Below are 23494 nucleotides of genomic sequence, written 5' to 3'. Positions count from 1 at the left end.
AAGTGGTGAACCATGAGCTCACTGTTGGTTGGGAAATGAATAAATAAAAAAATAAAAACTGTATGACAAGTGCTGCCTCATGTTATTTCTTTACATCTTCTCTCACCTTCCAGCCTCTAAAACCTACAACACATCAATTCTAATTAGTTACTCAGCCTCATAGCATACTGTATGACACATGCTGCCTCATGTCGTCTCTTTACATCTTCTCTCACCTTCCAGCCTCTAAAACGTACAACACATCAATTCTAATTAGTGACTCAGCCTCATAGCATAGCCTACTGTATGACACGTTCTGTCTCCTGTCGTCTCTTTACATCTTCTCTCACCTTCCATCCTCTAAAACCTACAACACATCAATTCTAATTAGTCACTCATGCATCATAACATACTGAATTACACGTGCTGCCTCATGTCGTCTCTTTACATCTTCTCTCATCTTCCAGCCTTTAAAACATACAACACATCAATTCTAATTAGTGACTCAGCATCATAGCATACTGTATAACACGTGCTGCCTCATATTGTCTTTAAAAATGTTAAAATAGCCTTCTGTGGCTTGGTTTGGTAACAGCATGATGCCTGCAAGATATTTGGCAAAACACTATTACAATCAATACCTGCTTGACCTCTTGTTTACTTTTGGTTGCCAGGATTTTCCTCCACCATATCTGTATTACACCAGCACTTAAATTGAATTCCTTCAATCTTGCAACTTCAAGTTTATCTAACTAAATGAAAAATAACGGAATATAATAAATATACAATGATGCAGATTCTTACTTACTTTTTTACACTGACAATCTAAAAACAAAGTATTATAATGTGATGCTACACCTTTTTCATAATGTTATAAGATTGGAATTTTACTGATTTTGATTCAATGACTTACACACATTTAACTGGGTAATAATTTTTAATAAAATGGTATTTTGTCAAATTGATTGTTCTTTTGATTTATATTTATATACTTTTTTTAAAAAGAAAAATGCCTCAATTTTACATAATTATGTATAGTCAATTTTGATGAATTTCCTATCTTATACTACAAAATATTCCTGTAGCATTACTTTTAAAAATAAAGGTTTATTTCACGACACTGATTCTGCTCTACTGCAAATTTTTAATATTATACAGATATTGCCTACTTTTTTAGAGGTGAAATATAACCCCGAGGGAATGATATTTTTCTCGAGGAACTATATATTACATCTCCTATAATAAAATATGTAGCAAAGTGTATGGGTCGGCTAGCCTAAGTAATAAGACTGCCTAGTTTACCTTACCTTGGCGAAAAATGACAGTATAAATTCAATAACATTTTCACTTTACAAACTAATATAAAATTTAATTTATTCTACTGCAAATATAAAGTCAACATGTACAGTATGGGATATATAGTATATATATATATATTATAAACATCACAGGCACAGAATAAATACTATACCGTGATATACTGAAATTTAATTAATTAATTTGAAGATGAGGAAATCTGTCCCAACCGAGATTCGAACCCGGAACCTTCTGCTTGAAATGCAGATGTCCTAACCAATAGACCACTGAAGAATAATATACAGATAATTACTAATTAATAATTCCTAGGCAATAAAATATTCTCTTAGGCCTAGGCCTTTTAAATTAACAGAATAATTTCCATCAATAAGCATACATAATATTATTATCAGGTCACATCTAGGGAGGACTAATAACTAAGCGAGGGCGCTATGTATGAATAGTTTAAATAGTTTAGTTGATTAATTTCTTCAAGCAAGTTTCGTGTGATGGAGTGACAATTCATCGCGAGTTCAAGTCCCAGTAGATGACTTTTATTACTTTTGTTAACTTATTTATCGCCAAACGCGAGTGTTGCCACACGAAAATTACACAGTCAATATCATCGTACTCGAGAATTTGCTGGATTTTATATATGTTTAATGACAGGGACACGATAATTACTCAGTCAATATCATCGTACTCAACCAATCACGTTTACGCATTTATATAGGCTATTTAATATATATAAACTCATCAGGCAATGAACATTAATTCTAAACCGCCCGGTGATATACTGAAATTTAATTAATTAATTAATTTGAAACGATAAAGATGAGGATGAGGAAATCTGTGAGAATGAGAAAAAGTCGCCCCAACCGAGACTCGAACTCGGACCGTCTGCTTGATATGCAGATGTCCTAACCATTAGACCACTGGGGCTTTGATGGTATTGTTCAAACTCGATTGGATAGCGACTCTTTAACATTCTCGGCGTGGTACGGCACTAGTCCTCAGTTGTACGCACGCGCACCAGAGATCAAATTGATACGCCCTCATCTTTCAGTATTTTTATTCACGAGGCGGGATCTCCGAAGAGATACTTTTATATATATAAACTCATCAGGCAATGAACATTAATTCTAAACCGCCCGGTGATATACTGAAATTTAATTAATTAATTTGAAACGATAAAGATGAGGAAATCTGTGAGAATGAGAAAAAGTCGCCTCAACCGAGACTGGGGCTTTGATGGTATTGTTCAAACTCGCAATATTTAATATGATGTCTTCAAATTAGTTTTAAAAGCTTACTTATAAGTATTTTGGAAGAAAACAAATTGTGGCTGTAGTTGTTTGTCTTTTTGTGAGATTCACTCTCTAAACTTTATTTCAATTTCAGTACATCATAACTTAATTAGAATTAGTATATCACTGTTACATATCATAAAAAAAATGATGTTTTGTTTTGTTTCTTTTCATATTTTGATGTTATGGCTTTTTCTGTTAATACAAAGTGTCATATGCAACATCATCCATACATTAAAATAAAATATACAGTATGTACATCAATAACCATTATACAGTGTATTATTAAATCATTAGCAAGGCAATAATTGGCTAATTTGATTATCTTTTCCAATACTCTAAATATGCGTACATTTTTTTTAATTTGAAATTTAATTTTCTAAAAAGGCGAATTGCTGCCTATTATCATGTTATTCCATTAGAATAGGCATCAATTCTCCTTTTTAGAAAATTAAATAACGCTAAAAACAAGTCTAAATTTAAATCATGTGAAATACTTACAAGTTGATGAAATGCGTTTAAATTAAACCTATTATATGGATTTTCATTAATTTTTTTGGATATATTCTATAGAATACCTAGAAGTACTGATACAAATTAACATCATAATGTTGATTAAAACAGAGTGTAAGAGCGTTGAGTATTTAATAAACCTTATCACCCCAATTGCTTTTATGAGCAAGCCACAGGAGACTGGATTTTCTTTTTGGGAACTGCTGTTTTTTCACGTTTTTACGGAAGTCAATCATGGTACGTCGGTGTAACCTTTCTCATGATATCAATGTTGTTTGTGTCATAGCTTCTTTTTCTCCTAATTCTGCTGACGATAATTTTGTCACAGATCTGAAAATAAATTATAAAACGTTAATATTAATTAATATTAATGGACATTAAAAAGTGTAGAAAATGAAGTGAAAGAAATTATACAAATACACCCAAGGTACGGATGGTTAGTTTAAACTAAAATAGCTATTTTACGTTTTAACATGTTTGTTCAGACCATGATATTCAAAAGTGATCGTATTCCAGTAACATAGGCATACGTCTATACACGTCTTCCCTGATCGAAACGAAGCTGTAAACTTAGAAAGAAGATAAACCACACACACACAGACCTACCAAAGCAACATGCTGTTACTAGCTTTGACAACAATTGCAAATGCAAATATTAACTTTATAATTACACAAAACAAAAAATTACACATAATAATCATAATTCGTGCCCTGATAGATTAGACATCTTATTAAACCCATTATGTTTCAATGACTGCGGTATATTTGTACATTATGAATGCAAATTTTGAAACATTTGCAAACAAACCCTTACATTCTAAGTTGTGTGACTTCATCCATTGTATCTGGTAACTTTCTATTGGCAGTTTCGGGTAAAAGTAAAACAAGTACTCCAGATGAAATGGCTAATACACTGAATGTTAACATTGCAAGTGGTGCCCAATACTTTGACAGGTGGAGGATATATGGTGATAGGATGGCTCCAATCCGACCAGATGTTGAACAAATACCAACAGCAACTGACCTATTGCCAAATGAATAAAGCAGTCTGTTAGTTTGACAAAGATACATTCATATCATATCATTACATCATCATCATTATGGAAAGAAGAACATATCAACATTACAATAAAAAAGAACTAGATTATAACAATGCCAAAATAAAAATGATGGCGAGAATCATTGTTTTCTTCTTTATGAGTTGAATAGGGGAGTAAAAAGATGATGTGCTTCAAGTCTACACCTCATGACGTCGAATATACAATTACAATTATTAGAACAGTTGCTCGTTTAACACAGTTTTTAACTTTTTTTAAATTGAACTAGACTAGATATAAACACTAAATAGAAGAAAATATTTCTAACCGTATATTAGTTGGATAGAGCTCTGCAGTATAGAAAAATATAATACCGAATGCAGCGGTTACTCCAAACTTTCCTACCATCGCTACTGTCAGTCGTCCTATTCCCATTGCTTTTCAACAAAATAAAAAATATATTACAAAGTCAATTATTGGTAAAAACAAAACACAGTGATGCCTTACTATATTTATTCATAAAAAATCTAGTACGAATCACCAATAATTAAGACGAACTTTTAATTCATAGATCTTTTTCATTGGCTACCAGTTCATCGCAGGATTAAGTATGAATTACTCATAACCACATTTAAAGCACTACAGAATATTGCTCAAAATTATTATTTGAGTAGAATCTTGTATCCTATTAACCAGCTCGCTCACTTAGATCATCAGATGATACTATACTGCTTAGAGTTCCATCAGACTTTGGACAGCTGGAGAATGTTATGGAAAAGTTTACCGCGTACAACAAGATCTTCAATGTGGGCACCATTTGAGAAGTTGATTAATAGAATAGAACGTATACAAAGGAAAGCTACAAGGATAATGATGTTTAGAAAGGTTCCTGGGACACATCTTATTTGTATAGATTGAAAGTGCTAGAATTATTATCTTTTGGTGATTTGTTTAAATTACATAGACTTAATGTGCTGAAATGTTACTTTCCTCATTCTTATAATAATGTAGTATATTAAAACTACTGAAAGGTGTCCGGGTAAGCTTTTACGTTGGAATTCGAAAGGTAATACTTTCGAAAGCTAATTCTGTATTTGTTTCCTTTCCTAGACTATGGAAGCAAATACCAAATCCTTTAAACAAACAGTTTAATTACCTTAGTATCACTAGTTGTCGTAGACCTTTATGGAATTCATTCTTTAACATAAATGGTTTTATACATGTATGTACTGCAGCTTTAGGCATTATAAATTCTTTTATTATTATCATTATTGGTGTTGTTTTTACTTACGAATAAAAATAGTCAGTAAACAAGCAACGCCACCGAGTAACAATGTTGCTGATAAAGATCGTCTGCGTCCAAAATAGTCCAGAGCTACAATACTCAATGCATAGGCTGGTATCTCGGTAGCACCAGATACAAGAAAAGATATGTAATGATTAACGCCAAAATCAGAAGTACTCAGAGAGAGGCCAAAGTAAGAGATATTAACAGCAATCCTAAAAAAAAACAATATTTAAATATTTAAACAATTATTATTATTATTAAAAATAGTCACGGTATTGATCGTTACCATCGTTTGAAGAAGTTTGAAGAAGGCCTGCAAAATGACAGACTCCAGTAACAGCAGGCAAACAAACTTCTCCAAACAATGGTAGATGCTAAGGTATTAGACAGCTTTAGTTTGCCAATTTCGAGTTTGACAAAGGAAGTTTTCCAATGTCTGTTCTGAAAAAACTATTTAGTTTGCAGAAGTTTGGTCGCCAAAAGCCTCCAGTAACTAGTGTCCAACAGGCACAAAAACATCTTCAAATTGTTAAGTAAATTATGCTAGTGTAGAATATGCTTTAGGGAAGTGGAGACAAACTTTTATTTTTCAGAAGTTTCCTGAGGTTCCTTAAGTTTTTGTCACCATGCAGTAAACAAAATGAAAAGTTTGCTTGTGTAGACGTTTAGTGTTTCCTAAAAAAAAGCCGTACACATCAGGAAAAACATACTATAAGCATAACTTACCAGCATAACATAACATTAAATGTTCGCTTACAAACTGGCCATGGTCTAAATAAATCAAGAAACGACATGAGTGAAGATGGTTTACCCTGAAAATATAAAAGTTCAGCAAGTGAATAGAAGAAATGTTATAACTTAAAAATAATTACATCCTAGTCAAAATATCTAAGAAGCTTACCTCAAAATAGAAAGGTGCGTTTTCATTTAAGGAAACATACATTTCTTTTGCTGTTGATAACTTAATGAAATACCCTTGTTTCGTGTGTAGGTGTATACATTTTTATTATCTTCATATTTTTATCATTTGTCTATCAAGGAATACCAGAACCAAGAAATAAGATAAATGTGCCCATGTTGACTTTTAAAAAGATACGGGATAAGATACATATACATCTTCACCGTTTATAAATTAATTCCAGTATTCAACTCTGGTGGTTTGTAATTTCTCTATGCCTCTTTAAATCCGTTCGTTGTTGAAACCTCTGTATATATTGTAATTGTTTTACCATCAGGAAAAACCAATAAAAAACATGTTGTATCTTGTATGTGAATGAATATTATTATTACTGGAAATTTTCAATATTATAAACAATAAATATTTTAAAATTAAGAAATATTCGATAACGTTTCATATACCTGATTATATGTAATAACTATTATACGTACCATGTGTTCAGAAAAGTGAAAATCTGTTGGCAAATTAACGTTGTTTACAGTTGCTGCCTTCTCAGTTATCTTCTTTGCTTCATCATATCTTTTTTGAGAAATCAGCCACCGTGCTGATTCTGGGAAAAATCTTGAAAAAGAGAGATTATTTGTATTTAAAGAGAGTAATTTCGGTCAAGAATTTAAGCGAATGCATTAATTATCGTTTTGTTAAAAAAACTAAAATAATTTTCTATTAGGACTATAATGTTAAAACATTATATAGAAAATTATTTTAGTTTAACAAAACAATGTATTTGTTAATGTATCGTATTTGATAGCTTTTAACATTTTCATACAGGTTTTACCATTACACTGGTCACACTGTTTATCGTTTATGCCAAATAAATGAATGAAAACAAAAATGTTAATCACTTCAATTTACTTTCGCTCTTTGTGTTGTATTCTTTATAATAATTACAAAAAGAAAGGCAAAACTCCTGTTATGGACTTTAATATTTGACAATAAAACAATAAAATAAAATATGCAAAAAGTGTTACGGTATTTATACAGTGTTGGAACTTTCTCTTACGGTATATAAAGAAAATATAATAGCCCAGGTATACTAGCCACAAGCTGTAAAGTTCGCCATTCACGGATAAAGTATGCAAGTCCTGCCATGATTATTAGACCAAATGCAAAGAAGAATTCGATAACAAGTCCAGCATATGTTCGTTTGGAAACACCGACAGTCTCAGTACCTAAAGAGAATCGATATAAACAATGATTACCATTATTATAGTGTATTTGAGTACAGTTTAAGGGCAATTTATACAGACGATTCGAGCGGTTAGTGATAGGTGGAAAACTTGTGCTTTTCCCAGGTAGAATGTATATCTATCATGAGCGGGTTTCCACTCAATCGCTCTTTGTTTTGTAAAAGGTCATACGAAATAACATGATTCTATATAGGCTGTTTTTGTTTTCCGCTTACCGCTTACCGTTAACGATCGTTTGTGTAAATTGGCATTTAGTATACTTACATTAAACTTTTAAAGGATAGCTCCGGGAATAAAGTAACTATTGTTTATAATTAAATTTTTCGTCAGCGTTAAAGCATAATGAATGTAGGCATACGGCTTTACCACGTTGAAACATTGGTTCTCGCCAGGTCGCCGAAGTTAAGCAACGTTTGGTCCGGTTAGAGCTTTGACAAGATAAAGAATCTGGGAATATCGGGTGCTGTATATAATGTATAAATTAAGCTTGATTCCATAACTGCTGACACTTATGGCAGCCCCTGTTCAGACATATTGGTTTATGCAGGGAAGAGTAACTCTTCCCTGGTTTATGCGTCTCATCTGGTTAAGGTGGGCACTGGACTAGTGAAGCACTTGATTAATGATAGGACCAAACAAGGTGATTTTTTCATCCATTATTCACATGAATGTAATGTAAAACTATTGTGCAGAGCAATGTTTAGCCTCAAGCTACTATTTCAATATGTTATTTTTTTCGATCTGTTGGAAATACAATAAACTAGATCTACCATAATTATCTAAATAATTAAAAATATAATATAATTAGGTGGTCTTCACTGAGCGAAGATTATGCATATCTATATATAATACCCTACCTATAACAAAGGCAGTGATGAAAACAGCAATGTTTGCTGCCGCCGTGATGAATCGCAACGCCGTGTAAGCGGCAAACGATTTCACAAAGGAAGTTAATATTCCAGAGCCACACTGTAAGCCTACAGCTAAAAACAAAACAGGTTTCCTACCAAACCTATGAAGAAAATCAAAACAAAAATGCGTATTTGTATCATTTAATAAATTATAATCCCAAATACAGTGTCATTTATCAAACAAGATACAGTGCGGAACTTTGGTGAATACATTGAATTACTCAAAGAGTCATTTTCTAAATTAGCGTTATAGCTAAAATATCATATTATGTAAAATAATTTTAACAAATCAATTAGTCAAGAGTTTTACTTTACTTTTGTTGTATTGCTCCATTATCAGCACCAATGGTCTGATGTAGTTCCATTGTATCATATTTGTTTCAGAATGTTACCAATTTTTATTTTAAACCGGTTTAATGTTTAAAAAGTTCCTTTTATTCGAACAAAGCAATATTTATAAGTATGATAAACATAATACAGTAAATAGTTTTGATATTGTGTCTAATGGACCAAATAAGCTCAAAGAGCTTTTATATTGGTTCCATCAGGAAAAACATTATTAGTAAAATGTGGATCAATATACAGGAACAAAGAGGGGTTACAGACGGTACATGCACTAGAGACAAAGGGTAAAAGCTGAGTTGAAATATGGGTTTTATTGTGATATTAGGTATTTTTGAATTTGTATTTAAATGTGATGAAAGTATGGTCAAGTAACTAAACTTGTTAAGGGAGTCTCATAGTACGGGTCCTGATGAATGATTGATTTTAGAAAGTTTCGGCTGAGTTAGATTGGACATATTTACATTTCGGGTATTTTAGCTGTGCAGCTCATTATTCTTTAGAAAGAATTCTTTTTATTGTTAAGTCGATACATGAAAAAGGATGTCTGTAATTTGTTTATGTCAAAGATATTTGAGGTTTTTAAGTCACGGAAGAGTGACATATGCGAACTGTGATTTTGATTATTGAGCAATTCAATGGAATTATGTGTACGGTTACAACATTCGTTGTTTAGCTCATAACACCAACAAGGATGTTTCATTTGATATAACAACACAAAACAATAAATAATTGGAATGTTCTATTAAATAAGCGTTTAGTTGCAAATAAATTTGACATATGAATTTCGCAATGATAATATATAAGTAAGACCATTCATCAAAATCTACTAACTACATATACCCCTACATTTAAAAACTACAGACAGACCAATACGTCGCCGGTCGTCTGTTCAGTTAGGAAATGCTAAAATACTTACTTGTCCGCTAAAGCTCCAAAAACAAGTGAACCAACTAGTGTTCCAACAAAAAAAATTGACTGTGAAAGCGATGGCTTTGCGGCCTTTTCACAGACAAGTTCAAACTGAAATTATAAAACAGGAACTGGTAAAATCAAGATAATGGTTTACAACTGATAAATTAAAAGAAAATGTTACAAGTACGTGTCACGGAAAAATGTCAGGGCAATTTACAAAAAAAGCCACGGCAATTACATTCCACCGTAATATCGACGTCGTTAAACACTGTTTGGTAATACTATAATAACGTTCTTGTTTATACATTTTCATTACAAAATTTGATACTTTAAATGATTTAATAAAATGCAGTGAGCTGTACAGCATATACAAACAAAATATTAATAATAAATGATCCTTGTTTATTATCTCTTTCTTGTAACTATCTTTCAACATTCGTATTTTATTTATTCAAACATTCTGAATAAGGCATTAGTATTCTACTTATTTTGTGCCGATCGTCGTCTTTCCTATCCACAACAAAAAGTAATTCTTTGTTAAAGTGCACAACAACATCTAGTCAACGTCCAGATTCAGGATGAACCAACTTCTCAGGCGAACCGAGATTCGCCGAATTTCTTATGGACTAGTGATTCTACAATTGTGCATGGTATTCGTGTAGTTAACTTTGATTTGTGTGACTCGTTATAATCGTATCACATGCATCATTTGCCAGGATACCTATTTGTTTGCTCTTTACGATTATATATTATAATGTGCAGTAGGTTATACTTTGAGATTTTATTCAGTGTCTTCATGAGCTCTAACAATGTCACCTACCAACGTAATAACAAACAAAGGGGGAAAATATGATCACCACAATCATTAGGACGTCATTAGTAGAGCGACACTCATTGAATATACTTTCGATCGTGGTTTGTACGGTGGCCTGTAAGCGTCACGGCAACTTTAAAAAAATATACGGCAATTTACAAAAAAGCCACGGCAATTTAAAAAAACACGGCAATTGAACAAAAATACCACGGCAACTTAAAAATGGTATTTTTGTTCAATTGCCGTGTTTTTTTTAATTGCCGTGGCTTTTTTGTAAAAAGCCGTAATATTTAAAAAAAGTTGCCGTGACACTTACAGGCCACCGTATATTTGATAACCCTGACCCACTTAGTTAGGTTTTCGGTAAACCTAAACTAAATTTGATGTACTATCTAACTACTGTTTAAAGATTACCTAATACAGCATAAAAAGATACGTTCGGGTATTTTTTTCAGAGTGTCATTTGAATTTAAAACGAAATGTTTGGAGTTGTGATAATTAGTTCACTGGATGGCCTCGGCATTTATACTCACAAAGCATTCATTTTTTTTGTCTTGTGTGGGGTCGTCCCACTTTTATTATAATTCTCTGTTTTATTTGTATATATATTCTATATAAAAATAAAGGTACATTTGTAACAATTAAATTTGTATGAATATTTCTCTTTCTATTGTATATTATTAAGATTGTTACAGTGTTAAAAGTAGTTAAAAAGTAGGCATATTTACATAAAAGGTGATTGATTTCAATATAAAACCATATGTTTTCATTTACAATTTTAAAGAAGATGTTAATTAAATATACAGATAAAACATGGTAATAAAAGTCTATGAACTGTCATTAAAATCGTACTTATAAAATCTTGTTCATGTTCGGGTAGAGAGGCTATAAACTCAGAGGAGGAATATAAAATATCCTCCCTTTTCACCAAGACAAACAAGATGAGATGAAAAAAGAGAAATGCAAAAGTTTGAAAACTAGATAATAAGGATGATAGCATGGAATGACATATTTAAATGAAAACCGTAAGGTTAGAGTCCATACACGGTGCAAGTCTAAGATGCCATTTTGGCTCTGTGTGTATGTGAGACGCTTCATACCGATGTCATCTTATTATAATACTACTACTTCACAAAGCATTCATAAGGAAGTGAAATGTCTTGTAAGTAACGCGGTATGCGCCAAGTTTATGACTATTATTCGATATTTTAACAAATATATTGACACATTATTGACATTTTCTTGGCCTAATTTTAATTCCTATAAATGTCATACCATTTGGCCTACTATCATAAAAATTAGAGCCATGGACTCATTCATTTTAATAAACATTTCATGAAAGATGTTATTGTATATAACTGACAATATAACGTTGCAATTTATACTTATCCCATACTACAAAGTGTAACACGGAAAGCACCTCACTCAATCGTGCATGATAAAGTGACCATCAAATCATTTCTTTTTTTAAATGGTTAATACAGTTGAACCTCCGTGAGCGTGAGTGGAAATTCTGTCCCAGCAATCTGTTCCCAACCACATAATGCAGTCATTTGATCAACCAATCAGAAAGCGAGTCATATGGCCGAGCGGTTAAGGCAGGGGCGCCGTTTACCGTACCTAAAGAGCCAACAACAACATCGGCAAGGGTTCGAGGCCGACTCGCTCCTAGTTCTGGTGGTGGAACAAGTCTTCTCGGATAAGGACTATAAACCGTAGGTCCAGTGTACACAGTTATAACCTGTGTGTACTTTAAAGAACCCAGTTCATTATTCGAAAAAGAGTAGGGGGTTACCCCGGTGAACTGGTTCACACAATAGCCCCTGTATCAGGGGGATTACCACCTATCTGATAGGACAGTGATTAATTCACTATTGGTAATCCTTGGCCACATTGCCTAAAGACATAAAATAAAAAAGTTTCTACCACCGTTTGCCATTTAGCTCACATCAACGCGTACAATATCTCTTAAAATTCTCTCATACAATAATGTCGACATTTAACCCTCACTGGAATATTTTTCTAAAAAAAAACCCTAATTCTGTGATAATTTTGTCGTTAACGGATGGGTTTGTATACTAGATAATGTGCTCTAACCATTGTACGGGAGGTATCTCCCTGGTTCGACACGGTGTCCCTAGGAACCTGTATTACAAAAAGAAACAAACGCGTAACTAGAATTCTTATAGGGGTTCGTATTTGAGAAACAGTTGATTCGTTATTAGCAACAAATTACGATTTCGATTAATTGTATTAAAATATATAAAACAGCATAATTTGAAATACACTAAGACCGGGTTGGGCGACGATTTTTAACAGAAGACACGTATAGCGCGACTGAGCCATTTGTAGAATTGGACCTTTAGTTGACCGGAAATTAAATAAAAATTTGTCAAAGTTCCAGCTTGGAATTAATTAATTATATAAAATATAAGATAATTGTTCGAAGCTCAATACACTGGTTCGAGCCAATGCGATTCCAGTGGTTAGTGGTGGTGAGATGATTTCTATCACCTTATCCCACTAGTGCTGAAGCAAGATAGTTTTGAGACTTTTACCAACATTACGATATCATAGCATATAATAACATGCATTCTTTTCTCTTTCTAACAAAACTTCCAAGACTTTATGTGTAACTCCCTTCATACCGCCCAAATCAATATTATGCCAAACAGACCAAATGAAAGCTCTCTGAGGCGTATTACAGCGAATAATGTTCTTTCAGTAAAAAAAAACGCTTGTGTTGCGGGCTTGCACACATAGTTGTTTAATAGTTCTCCATCTATTTATAAGCATTCCTATACAGTAATTATTGAGAAAGAACCATTCCTTAAATTGTGAAACACCTAAATGTCCGTATTGACTTGACAAGATCTAAATTTTTATTTATATATATATTTTATATTTTGCTTAATTTAACATATCAGTTATTTTCTATTTGTCAAATTTTCTTATTTGGATTTTTAGTCTTATGTAATTAATTTTATTTTTTTGGTTTTTCTTTTACCTTTCTGTTCTTGTTGTATGTATATTGCATCTGTTCTGAGGGTCCCAAATGATCAGCAAATGCTGGATGGATCACCCGCATTAAATATGGTTAAAATAAAATAAATAAATAATAAATAAATAAACAATGAACACAAAATGAGGCATCGTTTATGATGTCACGCCACTAATATTAACACAAGTTTAGGGCTATTTTAGATGCTTACGTAACTACCTATATTTGACTTTACCTCTTGGATGATAGTTGACTTGTACTGAGAGGTATCGTATTCCCATCCATTTGTACACAATGTAATGTCAAGTTCTCGAGATACGTTGTTTGTAAAAAGTGATTCCGTGATGTCTTCGCTCGTATACATCCAGCATTGTGCTTCGTTTGGTATTGTATTTACATCATCTTTAGGTCTTGCTAAGTTTTGTTTTATTTTGATACATGCTTCCCTTTCGACTGAATCACTGTTTGTACAATTAAAGTTTTGTAACTCCGGTACGACACACCAGTGATCTGTTTTAGCGGAGATAAACACATGCGATAGGCTATGTATTGCAACAGGAATGACGATTAAGCAAACCATGGCATACTGTCGCTTCTGATATCGACCGAAGTCGCCAAGAAGTTTTAGAACATCGTCAAAATCCATATTGTAAAACGAAGTTGATATCAATGTGACTATATAAAATGAATAAAACTCTGGAGTAGGAGAGGACTGCACTGCACTGCCAATTGGAAGCCATCATCCTTTTATAAGTTAGACCAGCTAATAAAACTTTATGCTGTGTACGATTAGTCCACTATTGTTGCGTGTTTACATTGTACGGTTAGGTGATTCGCTAGACTTGATCCACAAGTTTGTAGTAGTTATTGTTTGTTTATTAATATTTCCAGTGAGTGGGCGTTCCAGTCTGTGAATTATACGTATAAGGAAGACGTCATGTGTTATTCTTTTTACCAAGTTTAAGCCAAATCGCTGTATAGAACCTATAAATGCGGTGATGGAAATATGAATATTATCCTCTATTCTAAAATTAAGTTTGCAATATGATGATTTTTCGGAACAACTAATCGGAAAAAATTGTACATCTATAATTTTCATTGTCACCTTTTGGCATCCGAGGAGCTGTAATCGCACGAATTATTAGTTTAAATTACATGTCGTGTTTCGTTTTAGTTCATAAAAAATGGCCTCGTTAAGTATGTTTTGTACGCCGTGCATAAATACGAGCGCGACGCTACCAAGACGGACAATGAAATGATAATTTGAAATGCTCAAAATGGCCGGCAACGTTTTAGGACATTTATTGTGTGCATTTTAAATGGTAAAGCTCTGTAGAAAGTTGACCATTTTGATATTATAAACTAGTGCTGTATTGAAAATTTCATAAAATCGCGCGTAGTTCAGACTAAACGCGACCGTATTATAAAATAAAAATCTGTTGCAGAAATGAATACAGTATAGACCTATTACCTACAGTATCCATATTTATCTGCTGGTGGTTAAGTAAAAGATTACTGTTCATTCGTATGTTAAGTTATAATATAAATTTATAGATCGTAAAATAAAAGAAATGTTTGTGCCGGTACTTTATTTTGACAACTTATATTATTAGAAGGATCAATAGACGAATATAGGCTATATTCAATGACGTAACACAAAGGGAAAAAATGATGTGATAAAGTGTTTTATTTGATATTATCCTATAATAATATAGCTATTATAAAAACATTTGTGTACGGTTAATACTATAAATATCTATACAAAATATTACAAGCTTTTTTTTCAAGGCACTTACGGATTACATTTAACTAATTTAATGTTTCAAACATTATATACATACACTACATTCATAAGGTTCTAAGACAGCACTCACCGCGCGCACTACTTCATCTGTTGGACATTGCGAAACATCGCAGTGTCCTACGCTGTCGATTTTAAAGACGAGAAGACGATACAACGCCTTAATATACTACACAGGCCATACTACTAATAAAGCAGCATTCATAATTCTAAAATATAACGTTACGTAAAGGTTGTACTAAAGTCAATTGATTTAATAAAAAGTATATGGCAAAATACACGTACAGTTAATATCAACACTCATAATAAGTAAACGCGATCTATATTATACCTGGTATATATAGTACAACATTAAGATCAGATACAATTATTTACAAAAATAAATAAAAATAAAATTGTGTAAACTAAGTTATAGTCCTAAATATACAGTATTACAAGATTATATAAAAAATGCTGTTGGAAAATCAGATAAATTTTTTTTTATTGTCACAGAATTGGGCTAGATGTGATTGTGTTTAGTATATTATTTAATAATTACATAAATACACTATTTTATAGTAATTCACAATAAAATAAAAAGCAATATCAACTTTGTTATTGTTGATGTTTTTTTGAAGGGCCGGGAGCTTTGTACTGTAATTTTTAAAGATGAACGAGTCTTACTCTTCGCTGTTCCTAGTCCATAGCCAAGATTTTTAAAAGAAAATATAGCTGTAGGCCTAGTATAGTAGTAGATGAATGAATTTGCCAAATAATTGTCATGAGGCCTATTTACCACTTTCGCTGCTGGTTTCTAACTTGAAAAGGGCACCTTAGGATTAGAATTATTTTGAACCGAACGACCCGACATCCCTGGACGAGCTTGTGCTCTTACATAGGCCTAAAATACAATAAGAATTGGTTTATATTAAATTCAATAAATACTCAATGTTTACACAATTCAAACCCTTGAACTATTACTAACTACCACATTGATATTAAAAAAAATCAATAATGTACCGGTAAACAGTTTTTTTTAAGACGGTTATTTCATCAAAAATGTCTATTTAAAGATTGACATTAAACTTGAATTAAATAATCCTAATACAAAATCAATCAATCAAAAAGATTAAATTAATGACGTTTCATATATTATTTTTAAAACATTCTCTGCCAATTTTATATATTTGCCAAGGAAGCAGATAAGAAGAAGATGCAAGATGAAATAAAAGTAGCATTTGAAAAACAATAAATTGTAGAATAAATATACGAGTCCATGGTTAAAAATGGTTGCAATGTCATTAATATATCGATACCAAAATAATAACACGATCATAAATTTCTATTCCTTTGACATTATAATACAGTCTATTTCGAAAAAGAAGCCCATAGTATCTTGAAAAGAAGCCATGTGCTTGACATCGAGATGGCCTTCTTTTCGATGTGTTACGGTATATTATGTATATTATTGTTTGATCTTGAAAGTGGTTCCACGATGGTTCATAAACATTGTTATCTGTTTTTGTTATTACATTTTATATTGAAATTATATAGTAAACGTCTTTTATGTCTTAAATAAGTAATAATATACACATAAATAACAAAGTAACAATAAATACAAACTTAAAAGAGTAGTAAGTAGTAATATTACAATATGATTTTACAACCAGTATTGGAGGCTTATTAATGTTTATATTACCCAACAGTATGGAACAGTTTGCCTTTTATATGACCTTTGTACAGTTTTAAAACTAATGTAAATGGAGTCAAATTTAGAAGAAAAAAATGTTATGTATTGACCTGTGATTGTATAATAGTGAATGAATACATTGCCGAATGGCCCAAGTAAAAAAAACAGTAAGTGTATATCGTGAATTTAAGGAAGGATAAATATAAGAGATCTATTCAGAAAATATGAACATTTTTTAAAAAGATTTTTGACGTTTTCAATACTTTAAAAATTATAAATATTCTTTTTTGCTATATATTACTTTTTATGTATTAATTTAACAATTAAACTTTTGAAACATATCCATGTATAAATTGGAGAATTATCATCAAATCAGAAAACTAGATATTTAGGATATTTTTATAGAAGAGGGAAAATTCCTCCATCTTTGTTATGTACCTGCATAAATATTACAGTGGAAACTGTATTATGGGGACACCTTTGGGACCAGTGTCCCCTTAAAGCCTTGTTCCCAATATGACACAATGCAATGACGTAAGCCACAACGCAAAAGATTATTCGAACATGCGTTGCGGCTTACGTACATGTACTGCATCCTAGTCACGTGGGAACCAAGCTTAATAGAGTTTCCCTTGAACACTGGCTGGGAGTTCTTATTTATACAGTCAGTACTGTGTTTTAAGGTTCACTATAGAGTAACCAATTACAGTACTTTTGGTAAGCTCACTATACTGTCAAAATATAAGATATTATTATAATTTTAAAAATATGTGAACAAATAACAACATTTTCACATGTTTTATATAAAATATTTATCTTAAATAAAATAAAGCACTTTTTTTAAAGGCAGAAGACATGGCCACACCACTATACGCTACTCTAATTTATTCTTAAATCCTAATTTTTTTTGTCAAATCAACCTCTAATTTTATCACATATTGCAACTTAGCACCAAATTCAGCATGATCTAGTACCATTGAGGTATTAATAGATTGACTAGAGTGCTAACTATGTTACAGCAAAATGATGAGACGGTGCTGGTGCTTTAAAATTATCCACTGTATCTGTTCAAAAATATTATTTAGTAATAATTAATATAAAACAATAACTTACAATATTATGAAGAATACATGAGTCAGAAAATATATATATATATATATATATAAACAGAACAGGCAAAGAACATTAATTCTAAACCGCCCGGTGATATACTGAAATTTAATTAATTAATTTGAAACGATAAAGATGAGGAAATCTGTGAGAATGAGAAAAAGTCGCCCCAACCGAGACTCGAAATCGGACCGCCTGCTTGATATGCAGATGTCCTAACCATTAGACCACTGGGGCTTTCATGGTATTGTTCGAACTCGATTAGATAGCGACTCTTTAACACTCTCGGCGTGGTACGGCGGAACAGCACTAGTCCTCAGTTGTTGATATATATATATATATATTTTAAAATATAAACATACATAAACGTACAGTCCAGTTTTTATAAATTACTTATTTTTTTATGGTAATGAATAGATTTATTGTTAAATATGGAGTTAGCTCTCTAGCCAATCAATTAATACTTCAAGTTATAGTACAGAAACTTCATGTCAGATACCTGTTGTGAATTCTGTTTGACAAGATGCTCTGGTTGTTAGTTTCAGGTATCAGACCATTTTATATAATTATGTGGTATATTTTGTGTTGGCTTACGACATCCGGTATTATTAAATATTATTTGAAGGTTTTTCTGGGATCTTTATCTGGATACCAGCTAAACCATAATAAGTAAAACACCCGGGTTTACAAATACCATACAAAACGCCGGTATTGATGAGTAATATGTCTTACTAACAGAGGAGCCATCATTCACAAGGCATGTTTGATAGTCACTTATTACAATTGTATTTCTTTTAATCTATTAAAGTTATTTAATTGTCATAAAAGGTGTGGCATTATCATCACAGTCATCTATGAAAGGTTTACTATTGCAAAACAATTTATATACTTTTCCTGTAGTTGTGTAGCAACTTAACCAGTTACTCTAATAACGAATGTTGTCTGATAATAAATCATGTTGTTTATGCATGGCTTGCCTTGGTTTATGTTATGTTGAAGTGATGTTAGGCCTCTTGGAATTATCTGAACATTCCTTGTGCATCTGGACAAGCCACTTTGATCTGATATCCTACTGTGTGGCCTAGTGGAGAGTATCTCATGGTATGTTAACATGCATTGTGGATCTGGACATGTCAGTTTGATCTGATATCCTACTGTGTGGCCAAGTGGAGAGTATCTCATGGTATGTTAACATGCGTTGTGGATCTGGACAAGCCACTTTGATCTGATATCCTACTGTGTGGCCAAGTGGAGAGTATCTCATGGTATGTTAACATTCCTTGTGGATCTGGACAAGCCACTTTGATCTGATATCCTACTGTGTGGCCAAGTGGAGAGTATCTCATCGTCTGATAACATGCCTTGTGGATCTGGACAAGTCACTTTGATCTGATGTCAGTTGTGGCCTAGTGGGCATTTATTTTTCTGATAACAGGCTTGATGAGTTACTGTCTGAACTTTGTCATCAATTAATATTCTTATATCGTTTAGTCTAGTATCACTGTGTATCAGTTATCAAATTGATCGGCCTTGTTGGATGGTTCTGAATGAGTTCTTGTTTGGCAACAGGTATCAACATCTTGCATAAAACCTTCTATTTACCATATGTTGGATTCTTGTAGGTTGTTGTAGAAGATTTAAAAAGGGGATTTATATTCTGAAAGAAAGGCAAGTATGTCTAGGTAATATTTTCATTAACATATAATTAAATTTCAATTAGTATTTTCAATGCTAACGTTCCAATGCAATGCATGTTAATCACAGAAATTGACATAAATATATACTTATACTTTTAATTAAAGGTATTTACTAGTACTGTTAGATTTAACATTTTCAATTACAATACTAGGATACATCATAATCATACTAGAAATAGATATAGAGATAGATAGAGAGTTCAAATGCAAATAGAAATGTTTAAAATAAATAATGTGTTCTTGGAACATCAGCTACAGTGAACTTGGATGCTATGTAGTGGTGACTCTACATAAAAATGGTCTGGTCTTTAAAGGGAAACCATAAATAATAAATAAATAAACATTATTAACTACAAAATAAGAAAAATAATCATTCCTTACTGCATCTGTTCGTGCATTTTCTAACTCTTTCAAAAATTTAGCATATTCTCGTTTGTCATATATATATGTAGCTATCTTCCAGGCCAGCAGAAGGGCTAGACCAACTAGTAATATACCAATAATGATGCCAATAGCCAGCCATAAAGCATCTATTCCTTCTGGGCACGCTGAAAATAAAGTAAACATTCATATAAATCATTAACATGAAGTGTTGCACATGTTGAATCAAGACAAGCTGTGTTTGCTGCACTTGACTGACATTTATTTTTCTGCAAATATTTCCTGAAAAAAGCCATTACAATCATTTTTTCACTCTACTTCTATCATACATTTCACATACTTTGTACCAACTTCTAGTATTATAATGAAGGGCATGTCTCAAATTGAAAAAAAGATGTTTAATATACAAAGAATACAGATTAAATTAAAGGATACTGATGGTACTCTTTCATAATTGTTCGAAAAAAAAGTGCAGTATCTCAATATATAGCTCTGTTCACACTATCAAAATAGTTTGACAAAAAAGTTTGATGTACCTAAATACAGAAGTTTTCATCATTGTGTCCATATATGGGCACATTACATGTTTTTGTCACATAAAGTTTGATAGTGTAGACAGAGCTTTAAACAATGTATTAAATTTCATTTTGCTTGGGTTTTCTTTTTACATTACTTACATGTTATTTTCTGTACCAGAATCACCTCCATTGTTCCATTCATAACAAAGTTAAAAGAGAAGAGACAACCAAGTTCATCTTTGTATGTACAAGGATCAGTTCCATTTACTGTGAAAAAAAACCACCAATTTGGCATAAATAAATTCATAACCTCCATACTATTATTTTATTTTTATATACTTTTATAATTTTAACTTTATAAAGATACCAGATATGTCAATAAAAGGTTAAGACAATGTAGAGTACAATGATGATGCGTTTCATTAAACAAACATAAAGTCATGGTTATGTTCTATATAAAATAAAATTAAGCAATATTCATAAAATCTGAATACTTTTTTTTAACCAAAAGGTGTGGTTCCCATATTTATTTTATTTCAACAATATTTAACAAGGGTAGTACATCCAGCCAAAGCTGATCATAATAGGGACCCTTAGTACAATATAATTTGATAAGACAAGTAACATAAAAATATAACACTTAAAAATAAAATTTATAAATAAAAAAATAAAAAAAAATAATTAAAATCTTAACAGAAAAAAATGATTTAAAAAACAGAAATCGCTACAAAAGTGCAACGCTAGTGAGTTGAACAATCATAATTGACAGTTCGGATAATTCATTGCGTTGTCAATAATGTACACCATACGTTTTTAATGCTTCAAATAGTTATTTTTTATGATGTTAATGTAATCTACATATGTTTCATTGATTGTACCAGCAATATTAGTATTATCATTTCTAAATTGAATCGGATTGCCATCAGATTATTTAATTAACATCAATAAAATATTTTTAATATATACCATATTTTTTAACCCAATATGTTGTCAGAACAACAGCCAATCAGAAAGCAGAAAATGTTGTGTTTTTTGTCGGAACACATATATTTAGTGGCTCATACAAAGTTTTGATTTGTACTGTACAATATGCGGTTTTCGTACCAATATCAAAGTGAATTCCTTGTTTTTATACCAATATCAAAGTGAATTCCTTGTTTTTATACCAATATCAAAGTGAATTCCTTGTTTTTATACCAATATCAAAGTGAATTCCTTGTTTTTATACCAATATCAAAGTGAATTCCTTGTTTTCGTACCAATATCAAAGTGAATTCCTTGTTTTTATACCAATATCAGAGTGAATTCCTTGGTTTCCATACCAACATCAGAGTGATTCCTAGAAATTTATTACAAAATCATGGCTAACCCTTGTATTACATAATGTAAAACATAATTACCCTTGTAAAACATAATGGTATGGTAATCTACGATGGTGTACATCCAACTTTTAAAATGGCTAAATACCATGTAAAATGTGTGTTTTATCACTATTATTTTAAGGTAAATGATTCCTAGAAATTTATTACAAAGCCATGGCTAACCCTTGTATTATATTCTTAAAAATTGTGAAATAATTCCAAATAATTATTTAAAACCAGAATTCTATTGTTACTATTATTACTGGAATCTGTGTGTCATTTTACCAAAATAAAAATAAAACCAGAAATATATATATATATTAGTAAGTTTTATATTTTACTGGAATCTCTGGCATTCTCCAATTCATTACACACCTACCTAGCACAAAATATAAAGCATCTACCTGTAAAACTATGTGGAGATACAAGGTTTTTATAGAAAGCAATGCATAGTTTTCTTCATAGGGGATTTATTTAATCAATTTAATCAACGGATGAATATATAAATGAAATTAAATAAAAAATAAATATAATAAATTAGTTTATTACTTTTCAACTTTTCGACTTCTTACCAAATAAACCTTCTTCTTCCCTTATAAATAATCTTTATTTTTTACAAATTGTTTATAATTCAAGATAATAAACAGCTGGTATATAAAACGATTAGATCACAGAAGATTTCCTTTAAGTGCTTAAGAAAATCCTTATAATAATATTTTACAATGCCATAAATTATACAGTACCTGCTAAAACTCAGTATAGATTATACTGTACTTTTATAACATCATGAACAGATAGCTAATAAAGAGCTTTCCTTTCTGCTCATTTGCATAACAGCGTAGTTTTCAGAGAAAAGTTTCGTTAAAATACTTGTTCATTTTGATTTTGCTTTGACAGGAAGTGTAGTATGCAATGCATGTGTCGCGAAAGCAACATATGCATAAGGTACTCTTCTCTGAACAAACCAGAAACATTTCCTAAATTGTCATATGCTTCTCCTACTATACTTTATAGTTTATAAAAACTGTGAACCACCAATTACAACGTGGCAACTCAAGACATTGGATTGTACTAATGTATTTTAATCTTTGTTTTATCCTTTTTAAAGTTTTTTTATCGGATGAATACAATAAAAGAAATGAAACAAGAAGGTTTACAGAATCTTGAAGACAAATCAAATAAAATAAATGAGTTTATTACTTTTCAATTAAAATGTTTCCACATTTCTTACCTATTAATTCTTCTTCCTCGACAAGTATAATTTTTTGAGGACACTCTTGGCATTTTTCCTCAGATATACCTGTACCGTAAGCTAGACATTGCACACAGTCACGATTGCGATCACATTTAGCTGGACATGTCTACAAATATCAGTAAAATGATTATGTTCAATTGGGGTTCTGTCC

General features: G+C 31.7%; 1 long non-coding RNA gene and 1 other non-coding gene across 2 annotated transcripts in view; one reads left to right on the top strand and one right to left on the bottom strand.

Annotated features, from left to right (window-relative positions):
- Nucleotides 1-23494, top strand: part of LOC144842723 (uncharacterized) — a 250709-nt gene that overhangs the window by 182719 nt on the left and 44496 nt on the right. The window lies entirely within an intron of this gene.
- On the bottom strand, nucleotides 2146-2217 carry Trnad-auc (transfer RNA aspartic acid (anticodon AUC)). Its single transcript has one exon. It is a non-coding gene; the product is annotated as a tRNA-Asp (tRNA).

This window comes from Antedon bifida, chromosome 5 (assembly GCF_963402885.1).
Source record: "Antedon bifida chromosome 5, ecAntBifi1.1, whole genome shotgun sequence".
NCBI classification, from domain to species: Eukaryota; Metazoa; Echinodermata; class Crinoidea; order Comatulida; family Antedonidae; genus Antedon; species Antedon bifida.
Note: the sequence above shows the minus strand (reverse complement) of the source record. Positions and strands in the feature narration are given on the sequence as shown.